The following is a 22,720-nucleotide window of genomic DNA, read 5'->3' as shown; positions in this document are numbered from 1 at the left end:
TTCCTAGTAGTCTGTAGGATCATATTATTGTGTGTTTCTATTGCTGCTAACCATGGCAGGATCACAAACTGACGAGACTGACTGGGAGAATATGACAAACAAATAGTTACATGATAAGTTTCAGCAAATGATGAGTGGACAGGTGGAAGATGTGCTAAATAGATTTGAAGAGCCCATGGAGAAGATAGATGGCATGGAGAAGACGTTCGAAACAAAGCTCGATAACAAGTTTAATGAATTGCTTCCACGTCTTCCACGACCACCACCGGCTGCACCTAACGCGCCTCTACAACAACAACGTCGCTTTCCAAATCAAGTGGGACGAGCACATTGCGTTCCCATTGACCCCGGGCAAAATTCTGGTGCCGCTGTATATGCTTCTATAGCTCCTGCTGCTACTACAGAGGTGGAGGACCATTACGAGGATGAGGTTGATCAAAATCAGAACTACGTGCAACCACCAACACCACCACCACCACCACCACCAGGTCGTCCTCAAGTATATCATCGCAACGGTAGGTCTGCACCACAATATGAGGTACGAGATCATGACCATCTTCCTAAACTAAAATTGAATATTCCACCATTTGAGGGTAGATATGTTCCTGATATATATATATATATATATATATCTTACTTGGGAGTTAGAAACTGAACAACGTTTTACATGTTTACAATATCCTGAGGAGAGACGTGTTCCTGCTGCTATTTGTGCTTTCACTAGCTTCGCATGTGTTTGGTGGTCTGAACATTGTAGATTATATCCTATTCCAACTACTTGGGCTGCTTTGAAAACTGCTATGCATACTCATTGGGTTCCACCATATTATCAACGTGAATTACTTCAAAAATTACAGCGTTTAAGACAACGAAAAAATTCTGTAGAAGAATATTATCAGGAATTACAAACTGGCATGATTAGATGTGGTATTGTTGAGGAGAATGAAGCTATGCTTGCACGTTTTATGGGTGGATTAAATAGAGAGATTCAGACCATTCTAGAGTATAAGGAGTATACTAATATCACTCGTTTATTCCATCTTGCTTGTAAAGCTGAACGTGAAGTGCAGGATCGACATGCATTGGCGCAAACTAATTTTTCTGCAGGTCGATCTTCATCATGGACACCACGTGCATCCTCTACTTCCACTACTCCAGGAGCTCCATCAGGTGCCACCTCCAGCCGTGATACAAGAAAGCAGGCACAACCACCACTATCTGCCAAGAGCACACCTGTCGGGCCTGCGCAAAGCTCTTCTTCTTCCATGGCATCAACATGGCATACAAGTGATATTATTTGTCATCGTTGTAAGGGAAGAGGACATTTTGTGAGAGAATGCAAATCTCAGCGTGTGATGATTGCTATTGAGGATGGTGGGTATGAGTCCGCTAGTGACAATTATGAGGAGACTTTGGCTCTTATTACACATGAAGAACACAGTGGAGATGATTCTGATCATGAGACGCAATACATGGCTGCTGATGATGCTGACAGGTATGAATGTTTAGTTGCTCAACGTGTTTTGAGTGTGCAGGTTACACAAGCTGAGCAAAATCAGAGGCATAATTTGTTCCATACAAAGGGAGTTGTGAAGGAACGTTCTGTTCGCGTCATCATAGATGGAGGGAGCTGCAATAACTTGGCTAGCATGGAGATGGTGGAGAAGCTATCTCTCACCAAAAGACCACATCCCCATCCTTACTACATCCAATGGTTCAACAACAGCGGCAATGTTAAGGTAACACGTACTGTTCGTGTGCATTTTAGTATCTCTACATATGCTGATTATGTGGATTGTGATGTGGTACCTATGCAAGCATGTTCCTTATTACTTGGTAGACCATGGCAATTTGATAAAAAAATTGTACACCATGGTAGAAACAACCAGTATACTCTTGTTCATAAGGATAAAAAAATTACTTTGCTTCCTATGACTCCCGATTCCATTTTGAAAGATGATATTAATAGAGCTAATAAAGCAAAACAAGAGAAGAATAAGAGTGAAAATCAGATTGTGGCAAAAGAATTTGAGCAACAAATGAAGCCTAACAATAAACCATCTAGTGTTGCTGCTGAAATTAAATTGAAAAGTGCATGTTTACTTGCCACCAAATCTGATATTGATGATCTAGATTTTAGCAAAACCGGTTGCTATGCTTTTATGTGCAAAGAGGCACTATTTTCATTCGAGGGCGTGCCTTCCTCTTTGCCTCCTGCTGTCACTAACATTTTGCAGGAGTTCGCTGATGTCTTTCCATAAGACGTGCCATCGGGATTAACACCTATTCGAGGGATTGAGCATCAAATTGACTTAATTCCCAGTGCATCATTACCCAACCGTGCACCATACCGTACCAATCCAGAGGAGACGAAGGAGATTATGCGTCAAGTACAAGAACTGCTCGACAAAGGTTATATACGCGAATCACTTAGTCCTTGTGCTGTTCCTATCATTTTAGTGCCAAAAAAGGATGGTACGTCGCGTATGTGCATTGATTGTAGAGGCATTAATAATATTACTATTCGTTATCGTCATCCTATTCCTAGGCTAGATGATATGGTTGATGAATTGAGTGGCTCTACAATAATCTCCAAAGTTGATTTGCGTAGTGGATACCATCAAATTCATATGAAATTGGGAGATGAATGGAAAACAACATTTAAAACTAAGTTTGGATTATATGAGTGGTTAGTCATGCCTTTTGGGTTAACTAATGCACCTAGTACTTTCATGAGATTAATGGACGAAGTTTTACGTGCTTTTATTGGACGATTTGTGGTAGTTTACTTTGGTGACATATTGATTTATACCAAATCTTTGGAGGAACGTTTGGAACATTTACGTGCTGTTTTTATTGCTCTACGTGATGCACGTTTGTTTGGTAACCTTGGGAAGTGCACCTTTTACACCGACCGAGTATCTTTTCTTGGCTATGTTGTTACTCCACAGGGAATTGAAGTTGATAAAGCCAAGATTGAAGCTATTGAGAGTTGGCCACAGTCCAAAACGGTCACACAAGTGAGGAGTTTCCTTGGCCTTGCTGGTTTCTATAGGCGTTTTGTGAGAGATTTCAGCACCATTGCTACACCTCTCAACGAGCTTACAAAGAAGGATGTGCCTTTTGTTTGGGGTACTGCACAGGAAGAAGCCTTCCGATATTGAAAGATAAGTTGACACATGCTCCTTTACTCCAACTTCCTGATTTTAATAAGACTTTTGAGCTTGAATGTGATGCTAGTGGAATTGGATTAGGAGGTGTGTTATTACAAGATGGCAAACCTGTTGCATACTTTTCTGAAAAATTGAGTGGGCCTAGTTTGAACTATTCTACTTATGATAAAGAATTATATGCTCTTGTTCAGACCTTAGAAACATGGCAACATTATTTATGGCCCAAGGAATTTGTAATACATTCTGATCATGAATCTTTGAAACACATTAAAAGTCAAGCAAAACTGAACCGTAGACATGCTAAATGGGTTGAATTCATTGAGACTTTCCCTTATGTCATTAAACACAAGAAGGGTAAAGAAAATGTTATACTACGCTTTCACAACTTGATTTTAAAATATTTGGTTTGGAGACCATCAAAGATCAATATGTGCATGATGTTGAATTTAAAGATGTATTGCAGAATTGTAAGGAAGGGAGAACTTGGAACAAGTTCGTCCTTAACGATGCATTTGTCTTTCGTGCTAACAAGCTATGCATTCCAGCTAGCTCCGTTCATCTTTTGTTGTTGCAGGAGGCGCATGGAGGAGGATTAATGGGACACTTTGGCGTGAAGAAGACGGAGGACATACTTGCTACACATTTCTTTTGGCCAAAGATGAGACGGGATGTTAAGCGTTTTGTTGCCCGCCGCACTACATGTCAAAAAGTTAAGTCATGACTCAATCCTTATGGTTTATATATGCCTTTTCCTGTACCTAGTATTCCCTGGGTGGATATATCTATGGACTTTGTTTTAGGTTTACCTCAAACAAATAAGGGGAGGGATAGCATATTTGTTGTCGTGGATAGGTTCTCGAAAATGGCACACTTTATACCATGTCATAAAAGCGATGATGATGTTAATGTTGCTGATTTGTTCTTTCGTGAAATTATTCGCTTGCATGGTGTGCCAAATACTATTGTTTCAGATCGTAATACTAAATTTCTTAGCCACTTTTGGAGATATTTATGGGCTAAGTTGGGGACTAAACTGCTTTTTGGTACTACTTGCCACCCCCAAACTGATGGACAAACTGAAGTAGTCAATAGGACATTGTCTACTATGCTTAGGGCTGTTTTGAAGAATAATAAGAAAATGTGGGAAGAATGCTTGCCTCATATTGAATTTGCTTATAATCGTTCATTACATTCTACTACTAAGATGTGCCCTTCTGAAATTGTGTATGGTTTCCTACCTCGTGCACCTATTGATTTGTTGCCTCTTCCATCTTCGGAGAAGGTGAATTTTGATGCTAAACAACGTGTTGAATTGATTTTACAAATGCATGAGTTAACTAAGGAAAACATTAAGCGTATGAATGCTAAATATAAACTTGCTGGAGATAAGGGTAGAAAACATGTTGTGTTTGCACCTGGAGATGTTGTTTGGTTACATTTGTGTAAGGATAGATTTCCTAATTTGCGCAAATCAAAGCTAATGCCACGTGTTGATGGTCCTTTTAAGGTGTTAGAGAAAATAAATGATAATGCATATAAACTTGAGCTGCCTGGAGATTTTGGGGTTAGTCCCACTTTTAACATTGTAGATTTGAAGCCTTATTTGGGTGAGGAAGATGAGCTTTCGTCGAGGATGACTTCATTGCAAGAAGGGGAGGATGATGAGGACATCAATACCATTGTTACACCCAGAGACCCTGCTGCTATACATACTGGACCAATTACTAGAGCTCGCGCACGCCAATTGAATTATCAGGTACTTTCGTTTCTTGGTAACGATTCTAATGTTCATGAGAATATGATGCTACCTAAATTGGATACACTTGTTTTGCTTACAAATGAAGGGCCTAGTTTGGACAAGAAATATGAACCTTGGAGAAAGTTCAAGCACGGAGATGATGGCATGCGCAAGGGGAACAAGAATGGAGTTACAAGCGATGATTCCAGGACTTTGAAGCCACCATAATGAGTGCATGAAGCCTTGGACGAAATATACAAGATGCCACTTCATAAATTTCGTCCAGAGGCTATTCTAGGTGCTGCGTCACCTTATTTTTGGGCCAGACCCATGTAATTTCGAAATACTTGATTATATGTTGTTTTTAGAGTCCGTATGTGTGGGAAAACAAGAGTTAGGGATGGTTTCGGACCCCTCCTCCAAGGGCCACGAAATTCCCCCCTCTCCTCCATATATACATCCCTTAGGGCATCGTTTAGACTTTGGGTTTTGTTTAGATTGAAAGTTCGGCATAGCTGCAACTTCGCGTACTTCGTTTGTGTTCAACGACCAGAACAAGGCGTCACAGAACCCCACCTTGATCAATAAAGCTTTAATCTTATATTTGCAATATCCAGATTGCAATCTCAGTTTCTTGCTTGTTCTTCGTTTGCTCGCATGAAACAGACCCTCGTGGTCAGGTTGATCGTGCTCCGGCGTGGTGAATAACCCCTCGGAAGTTGGTTTAGCGATTGCTAAGGCGCGATGTCTCGCACGTTCGTAGTCGGATCGTCAAGGTCGACTCCCACAAAAAACGATAGCCACCATCTCATCGAAACATCGGGACACCTTTCGCCTCTATCAATCTTGGCCTCCAATGGAGTAGTAGTCTCTCTCTCTCTCAAGAGTAGAGTGGTACAAGGAGCAAAACTCTCTATCAAATGAGCTATCATTTTGCTAACCCTAGAAAGGATGAGGGGAAGGTCTATTTATAGTCTAAGACACGAAGGGGTAAGTGGGAGAGAGATACAAGGCCAAAGTCCCGGCTACGCACAGGCAGGGTCGGATGTCCGGTCGCTCGCGAGGGTCCGGTCATCCGGAGGGCGTCGTACGTCCGTCGTTTTGCTTCGGGATGGGTGGCACCGGATTTCCGGTGAGCGTCGGACGTTCGGTGTTCATCGGTCGTCCGGCGGCTATAGAGTGTCAGACGTCCGGCGGCTTCCGCTCGTCCGGTCGCTGTAGACTTTGCAGCTCCTTCTTCCGTCTTCTCTTCGAGGCTTCCCTCGCGGATGATGTAGTTGTACACTTGCACTCGCACTCCTCCTCGTCGTCCGTACCATTCCGACAATACCTATGCATGCACACGAGTGGAGTGTCACATAGTATACCATCCTCGAAGGGGTCAAGTGAGCACATGTAAAGGAGATGATTCACCTTTGTTTATGTGAAGTAGATGTTGCACGTGTCACTTGCCGAGTGGACTCTTGACATGGTGATGTCCATAGGATGCTCCGCATCACGCGGCCTCCAGTGCATCCACCGGGCTGCTGCAGGAACTGTTGGAGGTGTCGCGGCCAATTCCTGACAGCTCCTGCCAGCCCTTACCGCAGCGACGGTGGTTCCGATCCACCAGGTCAGGTTTCCCCCTCGTCGTCACCATTACCGGCCTGGTTGGCTGGGACTTTGCAGCCGGTCTACACGACAGATTTGGTGCCGCGGCATGTCCAGTCGTCGCCGGCACCACCCCTGCAGTACGGCGGGACCTCCAGCTTCGATGTCCCTTACGCCGGCCTCGACGGTCCTCCATTGCATGGGGGCCCTCCATGGACACCGACCCGGCGCCGCCCCCCTCGCTGCTTCACGCCGACGAGGCGAACCCCGACAGTGGCCATAACCACACACCGCCACGCTTCGCCAAGCTCGACTTCGCCAACTACGACGGCACCGAGGACCCCCTGAGCTGGTTTCATCAATGTGACCAGCTTTTTTGGGGGCAACGCACGCTCACGTCGGACCGCACCTGGCTTGCTTCGTAACATCTCTGAGGCGTCGCACAAACTTGGTATTACGCTCTTGAGAAGGACGAGGGCGGCATGCCCCCATGGGAGCATTTTCGCGAGCTCTACCTCTTATGCTTCGGGCCGCCGATTCGCGGGAGCTGGCTGGCGGAGCTTGGCCGCCTACCCTTCACCTCCATGGTGCAGGACTACACCGACTGCTTCCAGGCCTTGGCATGCCACGCGCCTGGCGTGACGGCTCGCCAGCGAGCCGATCTCTTCGTGGGTGGTCTGTCGGATCATATCCGCGTGGACGTGGAGCTGCGGGGACCTCAGGACCTCCAGACGGTCATGTATTATGCCCGCGCCTTCGAGCATCGCGCGCAGGCCTTGTAGCAGGTGTCAACGGCTCGGGGCACCCAACAGCCAGCCAGGTCGCCCCTGACACCACCAGTGTCGGGGCGTCCGCCTTCGGCCTCTGCAGCAGCCAACGCTTCGTCTGTGACGCGGCCCTTCCACCGGCTCACCCTGGCCGAGCAGCTAGAGCGCCTTCGCCAGGGGCTATGCTATAACTGTGATGAGCCCTACGTGCCGGGCCACGTCTGCCCTCGTCTGTTCTTCTTGGAGGTGGCCGACTACATCAAGGGACATCGCCGCCAACGGGCTCGGTGACTTGCCTGCCCCAGTTGCTGCGGAGGTCGCACCGGTGCCCGCTCCGGACACGGCTCTCATGGTCTCTGTAACACCCCGGATGTAACTTTCCCTATTTGTACTCCAACTCTTGCTGTTTCCGGCGTTAAGTTATATTTATTTCCTCGGGTTCGGGTTTTGTCTCCGTGTGTTGTTGTCGTTGTCATGCATCTCATATCATGTCATCATGTGCATTGCATTTTGCATACGTGTTCATCTCATGCATTTGAGCATTTTCCCCGTTGTCCATTTTGCATTCCGGCGCTTCGTTCTCCTCCGATGGTCATTTCTGGCTTTCGTTCGTGTGTGGGGATTAAACATTTCCGGATTGGACCGAGACTTGCCAAGCGGCCTTGGTTTACTACCGGTAGACCGCCTGTCAAGTTTCGTATCATTTGGACTTCGTTTGATACTCCAACGGTTAACCGAGGGACCGAAAAGGCCTCGTGTGTGTTGCAGCCCAACACCCCTCCAATTTGGCCCAAAACCCACCAAACTCTGCTCCATCTCCTAGAGCGTTCGATCACGATCGCGTGGCCGAAAACCGCACCTCATTTGGACTCTTCTAGCTCCCTCTATGCCTATAAATAGACCCCCCATTCCAAATCCCGGGTCTCCTCCCCTGAAACCCTAAAATCTCAGATCCGCTGCCGCCGGACACGTCCGGACGGCGCCGGACATGTCCGGCCAGTCCCGCCGCTGCCACGTGGCGCCGCGCCACTCGCCGCCCCAGCCGGCCCGCAGAGGCCCGAGGCCGGCCCTCCTGTGCCGCCTCCCGGGCCGCGCCCCGAGCCGCCGCCCTCCTCCACGCGCTGCCGCCGCCGCCCGCAGCCGCCGCCGCCACCCGCTCCGCCGCGGCCGGGACGCCGCCCCCTCGCCCCGGCCGGCCCCAGCTCCGGCCCGGCCACCGGCGACCTCGCCGGACACGTCCCCAACCCCGGCCGCCGCCGCCCTCGACATTCAGGCGGAGAACAGTAACTCCGGCGGCCTCGTAATCCGCACAGATCTCAGATCTGAAATCCTAACCCTAGGTCATTTTTCGTCTAAGTCCTCAGGATTTTAGCTCATATGCACATGTTCGCGGCTCCGTAACTTTGCATCCGTAGTTCCAATTTGGGCATATAGCATATAAAAATGTTCGTCTCGATGAGTACATCATTTCATTCCATTTCATAATTTTCATTTGAGTTCATCTTGATGCTCGAAACGCTGTTAGAAGAGGCCTTCGTGAGTTAATTGTCAGATCCGCTAGTTCATCTTAGACTTTTGTCATTTTTGCCATGATTATTGTGTGCATGATATGCCTATGAGTCCTTCATATGTTTTGTTAAGGATTTTGTCTTCTTTCCAGAGGTGCAACCCATGAATTTTGTGATGTGTGTGGTGACTAGTGCAAGCTTGCAAAGTGAGGCACCCGGTAAATCTGTTTTCAGGGACTTAGTAGTTTTCACTAAGTCTGGGATTATTTAGTTCATGATGCCATATGTTCATGCTGTTTCCTAGTGATCCATGCCTCTTTTGAGGATGATCAGTAAAGGAGTTTCGTTAATCTTGTAGTTCTCTATCCATCCATGTCTTTGTTTGAAATTATGGAGCACCATAGCTTGAGTCAATCGAGCTCTACTTTTGCTTCGTTGTGAATCTGGGCAGATCGTCAACTTGTTTGCGATTTTGCCGATGTTATTGTAGTTGGCCCGTGCATGCTATGCCATTGTTCTTGCCATGTATAGCTTGTATTTTGTGCCTTCTTTACGGGTGTATGCTTGTATTGCCATGACTTGCTCTGTAGTGAGTGCATCGAGCTCGTAAACATGCCTTCGTGAGTTATATTTCAGCATGTCCCAGTTTTCACTAAGTCTGAAAACTGATTATGTTTTTGCTATGTTCCTGTGCTTGTTAGTATATTTTGTGATCCCTTTTGGCTCAAGGTCACTAAGGGACTTTTGTTAAGCTTGTTGAGTAGCTCCATGCCATGTCTTTCTTTGTCATGTTAAGGTCCTGTAGCATGTTGTTTTGCTGCTCCGAAGAGGGCTTCATGATCTGAAATTTCAGACAAGTGTTAATTTCACTAAGTCTGAAATCTGTTTTGCATTTGCGTTTTTGCCATGCTTGTTTTAACATCATAATGGATGAATTGGCCGTGGCTCAGTGCTAGTCTTTTGTTAATCATCTTGTGTGCATCCCTGCCATGTATTTTGATGTCATGTTTGGGTGCTATAGCATGTTCATATCGTTGCATTTAGATGCCTACATGCTGTAAATCGCAGACCGGTGTCATTCTTAAATCGCTTGCCATTTCCAAACCGTAACTCCGGTTCCGATGATCTTTATATCGTTTTCAAACTATTTCATCCCATCTTTCCAGTGGCACACTTGGTTTTCCAAGTTGAGGCCAGTTTCATACATTTCCTGTCATATCTTGCATTTTGCATCCCGCATCGCATCCCGCATAGCATGTCATCATTGCATCTTTTTGTTTGAGTTTGCACGTGGTTGATTGTATCCTTGTTGCTTGTTTGTCTTGTTTGGGTAGAGCCAGGAGACGAGTTCGCTAATGAGTAGCCCGTTGAATTTTCTTGTGAGGATCCAGTCAACTCTGACAACTATGCAGGCAAGATGATCATACCCTCGAAATCACTACTATCTTTGCTATGCTAGTTTGCTCGCTCTTTGCTATGCCATTGCTACGATGCCTACCACTTGCTTGCAAGCCTCCCAAATTTCCATGTCAAACCTCTAACCCACCATTGTCCTAGCAAACCGTTGATTTGCTATGTTACCGCTTTGCTCAGCCCCTCTTATAGCGTTGCTAGTTGCAGGTGAAGTTTGGAGGCCGTTCCTTGTTGGAACATTTATTTAATTGTTGGGATATCATTATTTTGCTATGTTATCTTAATGCATCTATATACTTGGTAAAGGGTGGAAGGCTCGGCCTCTCGCCTAGTGTTTTGTTCCACTCTTGCCGCCCTAGTTTCCGTCATATCGGTGTTATGTGCCCGGATTGTTGCGTTCCTTACGCGGTTGGGTTATAATGGAAACCCCTTGATATTTCGCCTTGATTAAAGCTTTTCCAGCAATGCCCAACATTGGTCTTACCATTCGCCACCTAGCCTTTTCTTTCCCTTGGGTTCTGTAGACTCAAGGGTCATCTTATTTTAACCCCCCCGGGCCAGTGCTCCTTTGAGTGTTGGTCCAACCGAGCGATGTCCGGGGCTACCAGGGGCAACTCTGGGCTGGCCTACCCGACGTATTGCTCATCCGAGTGTGCCCCGAGAAAGAGATATGTGCAGCTCCTATCGGGATTTGTCGGCGCATTTGGGCGGTGTTGCTGGTCTTGTTTTAACCTGTCGAAGTGTCTTGAGTTACCGAGATACCGAGTCTGATCGGAACGTCTTGGGAGGAGGTCTATTCCTTCGTTGACCGTGAGAGCTTGTCATGGGCTAAGTTGGGACTCCCCTGCAGGGATTGAACTTTCGAAAGCCGTGCCCGCGGTTATGGGCAGATGGGAATTTGTTAATGTCCGGTTGTAGATAACTTGAACCTTAACTTAACTAAAATGAATCAACTGAGTGTGTTACCGTGATGGCCTCTTCTCGGCGGAGTCCGGGAAGTGGACACGGTGTTGGAGTAATGTTTGCGCAGGTTGTTCTCTAGTTTCTCGCTCGTGCTTTGCCTCCTCTTCTCGCTCTCCTTTGCGAATAAGTTAGCCACCATACTTGCTAGACGCTTGCTGTAGCTCCACTCATATTTTACCTTGCCTTACCTATAAGCTCAAATAGTCTTGATCGCGAGGGTGCGAGATTGCTGAGTCCCTGTGGCTCATAGATTACTATTACACCAGATGCAGGGCCTGATGATTCCGCCCCAGGTGACGCGTATGAGCTCAAGTGGGAGTTCGACGAAGACTCTCAACGATACTACGTTTCCTTTCCCGATGATCAGTAGTGGTGCCCAGTTGGGGGTGATTGGGACCGTGTCGCATGTTGGGTTCTCTTTTATTTTGGCGCCGTAGTTGGGCCATGAGTGTTTGGTTGATGTAATGTTATTTATGTACTTGATTGACGTGGCGAGTGTAAGCCAACTATGTTATCTCCCACTTGCCGAGATCATCGGAAGCCGAGATGCTTCTGGCCGAGTGGCAAAATGGGCCATAGAGCTGGCTCCCTATACCATCCACTACCAGCCCTGCACCGCCATCAAGTCACAAGCACTGGCCGACTTCCTCGTCGACTGGGCCGAGACCCAGTACCTACCTCCAGCGCGCGACTCCACCCATTGGCGGATGCATTTCGACGGCTCCAAGATGCGCACCGGCTTGGGAGTCGGCGTTGTCCTCACTTCTCCTAAAGGCGACAAGCTCAAATACGCACTGCAAATCCACTTTGCCGCCTCCAACAACGTCGCCGAGTATGAGGCGCTCATTCACGGGCTCCGGCTTGCCAAAGAACTTGGCATTTGCCGGATCCTGTGTTATGGCGACTCGGACTTAGTGGTCCAGCAGTCGTCTGGCGACTGGGACGCCAAAGATGCAAACATGGCGAGTTACCGTTTCCTCGTGCAGCAACTCAGTGGATATTTCGAGGGGTGCGAGTTCCTCCATGTGCCAAGAAACGACAACGACCAAGCAGACGCCTTGGCACGAATCGGCTCTACCCGCCAAGCAATACCATCCGGTGTCGCCCTTCAATGCCTCCTCAAGCCATCTGTCAAGCCTTCACCAGAATCAGACTCCATCTTTGTGCCGGCTCCTCCCGAAGAAGTCGGATCCGACTCCAGAGCCCCGGCAGACGGTACGGGGATTTTGGTAGATGGCTCCAAAGCCGCCACAGTCGAGGCCGGCCCAGTGACTGTAGAACCCGGCCCGGGGACTGCGGCGGCCGGCCCGAAGACTCCAGAACTCGGCCCAAGGGCTGCGCCAGTCGGCCCGGGGACTTCATTAATCCAGCAAGCGGTTGCTGACTCCAGCCTGCCGCCTCCCAGCCCAGCCGCCCTCGTCCAAGTCGTAGTTCTGGCAGTCGAAGAAATAGCAGCACCCTCATGGGCCCAGCCCATCCTCAAATTCCTGGTGAGCAAAGAGCTGCCGACTGATGAGACCTTAGCTCGGCAAGTACAACGCCGAGCGGCAGCCTACACCATAGTCAATAGAGAGCTGGTCAGGCGCAGCGTCACTGGTGTCTACCAGTGCTGCGTAGAGCCAGAGCAAGGCCAAGCAATTCTCAAAGACATCCATCAAGGCGAGTGCGGCCACCATGCGGCTTCAAGAGCACTCGTCGCCAAAGCTTTCCAATACGGTTTCTTTTCGCCAACGGCCTTAGAAGAGGCCAAGGAATTGGTCCAAAAATGCAAAGGGTGCCAGAAGTTCCGCTCCAAGCCGCATCAGCCGGCTTCTGCACTCAAGACCATCCCCATTGCCTGGCCTTTCGCAGTTTGGGGCCTAGACATGGTGGGACCATTCAAGACGGCATGAGGTGGCTTAAGTCACTTACTTGTCGCGGTGGACAAGTTCACCAAGTGGATAGAAGCGAAGACAATCAAGAAACTGAATGGTCCGACTGCCGTGACTTTCATCTCCAACATCACAATTCGGTACGGCATACCACACAGCATCATCACCGACAACGGCACGAATTTTGCCAAAGGCGCCTTGGCCCGTTTCTGTGCGACACAGGGCATCCGACTGGACCTAGAGTCCGTCGCCCATCCATAGTCAAACGGCCAGGTGGAGCGAGCAAACGGCCTCATCCTATCCGGCATCAAGCCCCGACTGGTCGAGCCTCTGGAGCGCTCGGCTGGCTGCTGGCTCGACGAGTTGCCAGCCGTCCTCTGGAGTCTGTGCACGACTCCAAACAAGTCAACTGGCTTCACGCCTTTCTTCCTCGTCTACGGTGCTGAAGCCGTCATCCCAACTGACATAGAGTTCGATTCCCCATGAGTCACCATGTACACCAAGGAAGAAGCAGAAGAAGCACGACAAGACGGTGTCGACCTGCTGGAAGAGGGACGGCTGTTGGCACTCAGCCGGTCCAGCATCTACCAGTAGAGCCTGCGCAGATACTACAACAGGAAGGTCAGGCCGAGATCTTTCCAGGAGGGCGACTTCGTGCTCCGACTAATCCAGCAAACAACCGGCCAACACAAGCTGTCGGCGCCTTGGGAAGGCCTCTTCATCATCACCAAAGTGCTGGGCAACGACTCCTACTACCTGGTCGACGCTCAGAAGCCCCGAGCACGCAAGAGGGACGACTCCGGCAAAGAGACAGAGCGGCCATGGAATGCAAATCTCCTCCGAAAATTTTACAGTTAAACGCAGTATGTATCACACTACCTTCTGTATTAAAAGTACCAAGACTTTAGGCCCCTCGAGAAGAGCTCGGGGACTGCCCTCTTTTATCTATATGATAAGAAATATGCCTTCGAGTATATTACTCTTTGTTGTGCCGCTTGGCATCGGGTTCGACTAGTCGGCCCGGGGACTTGCCGTCCTGCGCTATGAAATGCTTCCTGCAGCCGGACAAGTAGTGTGTGGCATCTAAGCCGTCTCCTGCCAGAAGCCGCAGCTCGCAGAGCGACTGTCTGGTGGGCAGGAGTAAGGAAGAATGGGCGTCCACATGAAAAATGGCTAAGGACTCAAAGCATAAACATAGCTTAAGGCCGGCTTCCAACCTTTTTTCACAAACCGACTCTTGAATAGTCGGCTTGCCGCCTTCTATCCGACTTGTTAAACAACTCTAAAAATGGCTGAGTACTTGCCTTCCCAAAGTGACCAAGAATTTGATCCAGCAGCAGTCCGCAGAGCGGCTGTCCGACTGACAAAGACGGCAACTGAGGGAAGACGGCAAAGGAAAAAGCCAAAAGAGCAATGAGCAAGAAAAGATAGAAGTCGGATGAATATTTACATAACAAAGGCCCTTGGCCGAATCTTCGAGCAGAATTTCAAAATACACCCCGTGGGTGGAATTGTGCGAATTAACAAGTTCTTCAAAGACTATTAGAATAGATAAAACAAAGACAAGGTGGCAGCCTAGGGGGCGGCAGACGGGTTTGGAGGATCGGAGGAGACGGCGGTGTTGGATGTTGGGGCGGCCGGCTGGGCGGTCTCGGCTTGATCACCTCCGGCGGCAGTCGGCTCGGGCGGGCACGGCTCGTTGCTGGAGGCGCGGTCGAGCTGAGGCTGGCCGTCCGCTCCGTCTTCCGGTGCCTCCGTATCGCTTCCGTCCTCCGCCTCGTCTTCCTCCTCGATGCTGGAGCCGATCACCTCTGCCGAGTCCTTGCCATAGTCGGGGTTCAGCCCAAACCACTCTGGCGGTACCTCCCCGCCGTCTTCAGCCTGCTCGGGGACAAAGATGCTGGTGTTGGTGTACTCGGCGATCGCCGCCGCACGCTTGACAAGGGCGTCTTTCGCGGCTGCCAGCTCCGGCTGGGCCTCTAACCGGAGTGTGGCCAGCCGGTCTAGGTACAGCCCCGGATACCATGCCTTGACGAATTCCAAGGCACGGCGCGCTCCGGCCCAGGCCGAGGAACCCTTCCAGGCCTCAAGACGGCCAGCTGCGACCTCCAGCCAGTCGACAGTCCGACTGGGGGTGCGCGGAGCCTGCACGACTAGGGCAGGGATCGCTTGGGCGCCGACACGTTGAAGCCGGCGCAACATCTGGTGGGCCGGCTGCAGGAGAGCCCCAATGCTCAGAATATGCTCGTCAAGGGTCCGAGGGGCATCAGCGGCGATCTCCGCGCCATCCGCCCTCCGCTCCTCGTGGTCGGCCTCAATAGCTTGAATGGCGGCCTGCGAGTGGCCGGGGAAGAAGTCTGCCAAGACGGAAAGAATGAAGAACAAGTCAAAAAACCAGGAGTCGGCTCGACATATAGTCGGCGGCTCGAAGAAGGAAAGAAAAGAAGCTCACTATCGACGAGGTCCTCGCTCTCGTGGAAGCCGGAGGCCAGCATTGCCTCCTTGTCAGTCCAGGAGGAGTGCTCGCTCACGAACTCGGCCAGGAGGGCGGTCTCCGCCTCTTCCGCCTCCTTCTGCGTCTTCTTAAGCAGCTCCTTCTGCTCTGCCAATTGTGCGGCCAGCAGATCGCGCTCTGCCGCGAGCTTGCTGCACTCCCCCCCTTGGCGCGCAATGCGGAGTTGGCTTCGCTCAGCTGCTGTTGAAGAGTGGCATTGGCCTCTGAAGAGAAAGAAGAAAGAAGGCGTTAAGTCATCAACGAAGAAGGTCGCCGAGGAGATCCGGCCCGACTGCTCATCAGTCGGCCCGAATCTCGGGGACTACAGCCCGCGGGTGCGCCAGCGCGCCCCCGCAAAGAAGAAAAAGGACTCACTCTGGCTCTCCGACAAATCGGCGGTCCGCTTGCGCAGCTCTTCAACGTTGCGGTTGAAGGCGGTGACACGGAGGTTGTGATAGTCCTGCAACAAGTATTTCAGACAAAGGTTAGTACCGGGAACTCACCAATTGGAGTTCCGGGCCGCCTGCTCAGCAGACGGCCCAAAACTCGGGGACTACACCCAGTGGGTGCGCTGGCGCGCCCCCACAGAGAGGAACAAGAAAACAGGGACAAAGGAGAAAGCATACCCGGATGGCTGCCCGCGACGCCAGGTGCGCCTTGGTGCAGTTTTGGATGGCGTCGCTCTCAGCTCGTAGCTTCGTGTGGACATCCAGAAGCGCCTGGTTCAGCGGGCCCGTGCCGCCTCCTCGCACCCACCCAATGGGCGCGGCACTCGTCGCTTCGGCGTCTGGAATCGTCGAGCTGGCGGCGCCGGTCTCCAAGGGGCATGGCGCCGAAGTCGCCTTCTCAAGACGGCGGCACGATGGCGAGCCGACTTGAAGGAGTAGCCTTGCCACGATCTCGTCTTCAGTCGGCGGCAAGGGCGGATCCGCCGGCTGTTTTCCTTGCGCGCTCCTAGACAGCGGCGGGGGCGGCAGTGGTGGCGCGTCCGCGTCCGGCATGGGGGCGTCGCCGCCGCCTCTCTCCACGATCGGGAACTCGCCGCCGGCTTCCCCTGACTGCCCTGTGAACTCCGGGGGCGGCGGCGCAGAGTTCAGAGGGGTGACGAACACCGCCGACCGCCGGGGCGCGACTTCCTTAGCCGGCCGCTTTGCCGCAGCGGCAGCCTCGGCCGCCTCCAGCTTCTTCAGGGCGGAGGCCTCCGCCCTCTCGGCCTCCGCTTTATCCCAGCGGGCGGCCTCGTCCTCCTCGGGCTTCTCTTGCGCGTTCCGCTCCATCGCCTCCCGAAGGATGGCGGCGGGGTCAATCCGCCGAGTGGTGGCAGACGTCTCCACCGACCCCATAACGGAGGCGGCGGCAACCCTCTCAAGTGTGAGGGGATCCCTGAGGCGAGAAAAGCATATGAAAAACTCAGACAAGATCAACAAAGAGAAAATAAAGATAAGGGACGGAGGCGCTTACGCAGAGACCAGCGGCGGCTTCTTCACTTCCTTGCGGAAGCGGTTGGCTTTCACGGCTGCCTCTTCCCACTTGGTCGCGGCGGCCGCTCCCTTGAACTTCTTCGACCGGCCACCAAGCGTACTCGGACGGGCCCGGCGCTTCTTCGCACCGCCTTGAGCGTCCAAGCCGGCAGAGGAACTCGCGCTTGGCTGGCCAGCCTTTGGCTGGTGGCGCGGGGCGACTTCTCCCTCGGCCTCGTCGTCAGGCCAGTCGGCGAAAGTGGCCGAAGGCCTGGAGCCGCCTGCTTCTCCTCCTCCTCCCTTGGTGTCGGCCTCCATGGCCGCCGCCCCCAAGTCAGGATCGTCGACGTTGCTCTCCGCCCGATTGGGGACAAATTGATGAGCCGGCCCCGCGGTGCCGGCCGAAGGAGGGACGAGAGGGTTCTAATTCAAAACAAAAACAGTCAGACTTGACAAGTCAGACTCGGCAACAAAAGAAACAGAAGAAGAAGGAAGACGACTTACAATAGGCGGGGGGTTGGCGCGCGAATACGGCTCCTTGCCGAACGGCCAGTCCAGCGAGAGACCGCAGTTCGCGATGTAGTTCACCGTGTTCGCCACCTCCGCGTGAGGCATGTCCTTGGAGCACATCCGACTCGGGTCCTGATGACCGCTCATCTGGCAGATCAGGTGAGGTCGGCCTTGGAGTGGGAGGACTCGGCGCGCCACGAAGGCGGCCAGCAAGTCAGCCCCGGTCAAGCCCTCCGACTGCGTCAGCACTCGGAGTCGCGCGACGCCGGCGGCACCAGCGGGAGACAGCGTCTTGGCTCGGTGTGACCAGCTGGGGAGCCTTCCAGCCGGCGCGCCGGCTTCGTAAGCCGGCAGGTTAACCCAGTCGCCTTCTGGGGTGACGTTCTTCACATAAAAATAGGACCGCTGCCACATCTTCACCGACTTAATCAGTGCGATGGTGGGAAATGGATTGTTGGCCACTGATCTCCGCATCGCGATAAATGCACCGCACTGGGCCGGCACGCCGGCGACGTGTGTGCCGAGCTTGGACTGGAAGAACTCACCCCAGAGCTCGATGGTGGGGAGAACGCCGAGGAAGCCTTCGCATAGGGTGGCGAAGGCAGCCAGCAGCACCACCGTGTTCGGAGTAAGGTGGTGCGGCTGGAGCCCGTGGAACTCCAAGAAGGAGCGGAAGAAGCCGCTCGCCGGAAGCCCCAGGCCGCGCATAAGGTGTGAGCGGAATATGACCCGCTCGCCCTCCTCCAGCACCGGCGATATTTCCCCCTCCGGCACGAGGCGGACCCGCACTAAGTCCCTGCCGGGCAGCCGCCGTGTCTGGCGGAGGATCTCGATGTCGTCTTCATCAACCTCGGAGCCATCCCACACTCCGGAGCGTAGAGCAGGAGGCGCGGCGGCGGAGGAAGAGCTCATCGCTGCGGGCACGGCATGGTTCGGAGCAGCAGCGGTGAGAGGAAGAAGAAGCAAGAAGGAGCGAAAGGGAGTGGGGAGAATGGGCGCGCGTGCTTCGCCGCCCCCCTCCCCCCGCCTACTTGTAGGCTCGTGGGCTGAGAAGCCGAGGGGGCGGTCATGGGATTAACTGCGCCCAGGACCCCACAACCCCCACGATTTACCACACGAAGTTACCACGTGCAATAACCGTGCGGGAACCCCAACCGTCCGCACGGCCACAACGGATCCATTCGCATGCCGAGGCGCGGTAGTGGAGGGCCCCGCCTGTAGGCCTGTCCCGTCGTGCACGTGGGTGAGCAGACTAGCTCAGCCACGTGGCGCCTCGCGACGGGTCCACCACGGGCGGCAACCCAGAAGCTTATCAGGCACGCCGCCTGAACTCCGCCGTGACGTTAAAACTTTTTTAGGGGCAAGTCGGCTTTGAGCAAGTTCGACTCCAACGAGTTGGCTTGACAGAAGACGGCTAGCGAGGCCCAGATCCAACCGTCGGAGAGAAGAAACTGTTGAGGCTCCTCGACAAGTCGCCCTTGGAGCCTCACCAGCTTCGGGGACTACTGTCGGAGTAATGGGCCACGGGTAGGCTAACCCATGCCCAGAACCTTTCAAGATATTGAGGCAGACTGCGCCCCTCGAGACCCCAGGACGAAGAGCCGCCCTCTAAGAGTCGGCGGCGAGGCGGCCGACTGCCCACTCGCGGCCGAGTCCCAGGGACGACTTCAGGATAAGCCGACTCCTGACTGGCGACTTCCAGAGAAGCCGGCCTTGGGGAGTCGGCCCGCGACGCCAACAACTCCCATGCCCTTATAAAGAGGGATGGGACGGGGAGTGGCCATAGTAAGGTCCACTCCCACCCCTTTTCCAAGGGCAGGCATGGCTACGGTACGCCGTACCCGTAGAGATCTCCGCGTGGCGCGACACTATTGCCATGCCGGCCTTGACGTCAGCCCCAGAGGGCGGAGTCCTGTGCCCACGACGGCCTGCCGGTACGACCCAGGGATGATGGGTCCCACCAGTCGGCGGGCGTACAAAAGACGGCGAGAGCGCCACCAGTCGGCCCGGATGGGAGTCGGCCACCAGGAGTCGGCCGGCCCTTCCCACGGGCCCCACGCGCCATTAATCAGATGCGACAGGTAGTGGCCACAGTGATCGCCCACCAGACGGCGGAGCTGTCGCCACGACCTCATGACCGAGCCTGCGTCATTAGAGGCATGGCTACAGTAATCTACAGCCGGCAAGACCCGCCCGCGGTGGACGCGGCCTGTCGGCTCCGTACCGAGCCAGTCGGCGGGGCCCACCAGTCGGCGGGCCCCAAGAGTCGGCGGATAAGACGGCGGCCAGAGAGACTGACGGCTGGGCCCGCGCCCAGACGGATTACCATTGTACCCCTGGGGGGGTAGGCCTATATAAACCCCCCAGGGCATCCATGCAAAGGGTTGGAATCCATTAGCACTAGACCAGGTCATATAGGAAGGAGAGAGCTAGCCTTGCCTTCTCCTACCTCCAGGAAATAGCTCGAGGAGCAACCGTGTAAACACTTTGCCATAGTAATCATGCGGAGACCCCGCAGAGCAGCAGTAGGGGTATTTTCTCCCGGAGAGCCCCGAAGCTGGGTAAGATTCGTTGGCGTGCATGCCTTCGCCTTATCCCGTTTCCAGGCACCGGAGACGTTCTACTCGCCCCCACCATGATAAGCCATCCTTTGGCATATGTCGCACCCAACCCCCGACAATGCTCTTGTTGCACAACTCTAGAGAGACGCTAGCACGATTGCTCAATAGGCGGATACGACACTTGTGCACAACCTATAGGAGACAAAAATGCAACGACTTCTATCCCAAGTATGCTATGTATATGATGTTCCGGTGGTAAGATCCAAGATGATCGGATATGAAAATCTTATGCAATGTGGTATGATGCTGTGGCACTTTCTTACAAGCTCTTTGTTCACTCCTTTTCTTTGCTTAAAAGCTTATTCTTTTTTTCTTTTTTTTGTATGGCCACTTTGCGAAATGCACAAACCAAGATAGCAATTGTATATATGCGGGAACAAACTTGTGGCACAAGGGATGATATGATACCAATATGATATGGTATGTATGCAATGTATGGTGTAGATCACTAATGTGCACAAGTATCGTTGCCGGCAATACTAAAATGGCTAGTCTTGATAGGCAAGTGACGCAAAATGGGCTAGGGGTTATCAATGCAATGGCAAGGGAATATACAATGGAGGGATACCACGATACCAAGATGATATGGAGGTTACCGTCCGCGGTGATGATGAGTGGTGGTGATCTTGATGGAGATACCAAGATGATGGAGACTCGTCCCTAAGTAGCTGAAACACCTTAGGAAACGAAAAAACCACGAACTCAAAATCTCAAACGTCAAATGGTGGTAGCGGGAATGCGGTGGTGGTTTTGTGGAAATGCAATGATGGGTTATACGAGTAGGCAATGCGGAAGTGGAGGGTAAGGTTGGCTATACACGGTGTCAGAGTTGGAAGCACGGTCCCTAAGTAGCCTAAACACCTTAGGAGACACAACTCACAACACAAACAATATTGGGTTAAGTCGGGGTGGTGGAAGTGTATGGTGGACAAGCCTATGTGGGAGTTATGGTGGTGGTGGTGGTTGATGAAGAAGCAATCGTCCCTAAGTAGCCTAAACACCTTAGAAGACTCGAATCACTACTCAACCAACCACAAATGCTATAAGGAACAAAATTGGTTAGGTTGCGGAAGTCGGTGGTGGTTATGCAGAGGTTGTGGTGGAAGCCCTAGGCAAAGATGCCAAAGTTTCAAAAGTTTTATGGAGTTAAATGGTTATGGTAGTATTTTTGTTGGAAGGGGGATGTCAATAGCTTTTCAACGAGCTAAAGAACGCGAAAATCGGACTCCGGGTGAATTAGTTATGGACAAAACGGTGAAACGGGGATGGCTGAGATGTCACGGGCCGCACATCTGGGCTCGGGGCCGGAAATCCGGGACGTGATGTCCAGAACCGAGTAGATTTGGTGCTCCAGGAGCCGGATGTCCGGCCGGGGACCCGGATGTCCGGCCCGATGGCCCGGATGTCTGGCCCGACGAATCCAGATCTCGTTTGGGGCAGAAATTTTCGAATTGGGGGCGGAAATTGATGATTACAAGGGCAAAATTTGATGGATTTTGTGGATGGAAAGTGGGGAACTTGAGGAAAAGATAGATCTACTCAAGACACAACGAATCCATGGATCAAAATCAACAAAATATCATCACACCAACAAATCACAAAAAAAAATTGGGGCTATTTTTGGTGGGGATTTTTGAAATTGGGGAAGAACACAACAAAATTAGGCTAGAAAACACAACGGGGAGGCTCCGAAATCATGATCAACCTGGCTCTAGATACCATGATGATGTAGGGTGGAACCCTATACGGCCGATCTTTCACGAAAGGAGCGGATCCCGTGAACAACATGAAGAACACAAGGGGGGAAACAAGGGGAATCACGAGGGGAAACACGAGAGAAATACTCAAACCAACAAGTATGATCACACATGTGCTAGATCCTCGAAACACAAAGAGATACACGGTCCAAATCCAACAAAGGACGATACATAGGGTAGCCGGTTCTTCTCCCTAGAGGAGGTCTTGAATCCACAAGGGGATCTTCCCGTAAAGGGGTCTTGAATCCAAGGTGGATCTTCTCCGAAGAGGGGCCGCGGTCTCTCTCAAGGAGTAGATCCAATATGGATGAGCGAAGCTCTATCTCACAAATGAGCTAACACAACGCTAACCCTACCTAGGAGGAGGTGGGGAAGTATATATAGTGCTACCCCACGAAGGGGTAAGTGAGAGGGGGGATACATGGGCCCTTGGCCCGATCTCTGCGCACAGGCAGGTGCCAGATGTCCGGGCTGGGGGCCGGATGTCCGGGATGGAGTTGCCCGATTCTTCTGCTCTCTGGTTAGCGTGCTCTAGATTTCCAAGGGTAGGGCTGGATGTCCGGGCTGGGGCCGCATGTCCGAGGCCTGTAGCAGCTGACTCTTCTTCCTTCTCCTTCCTTCGCTCCCGCGCACACTTGGCCTTGGTCCTTGGGCTCTCCTTGGTCTCCTCAGGTGTACCTGAGTATGCACAAGGTCCGCGCTTGAAGTAGCATCCATGTCTTACATGCGGAAAGGGAAGATTCGGAAAGGAGCGAGTTCACCTTGTGTCCAATGGCGTATGCTCGAGTGTACATGGGGATGACCGTAGGATGCTCCGCATCAACTAGTTTGCAACTGTTTTGCGTAGTTTCTCAT

General features: G+C 52.0%; 1 pseudogene; it reads left to right on the top strand.

Annotated features, from left to right (window-relative positions):
- The first annotated feature begins 1,355 nt into the window (after window positions 1–1,355).
- Window positions 1,356–6,926, top strand: LOC147970962 (uncharacterized; annotated as a pseudogene).
- The last annotated feature ends 15,794 nt before the right edge of the window (window positions 6,927–22,720 follow it).

This window comes from Triticum urartu, chromosome 5A (genome assembly GCF_056163025.1).
Source record: "Triticum urartu cultivar PI428250 chromosome 5A, HENAU_Tu73, whole genome shotgun sequence".
Lineage (NCBI taxonomy): Eukaryota > Viridiplantae > Streptophyta > Magnoliopsida > Poales > Poaceae > Triticum > Triticum urartu.
The sequence above is the reverse complement of the archived record's forward strand: the minus strand, read 5'-3'. Positions and strand labels throughout refer to the sequence as shown.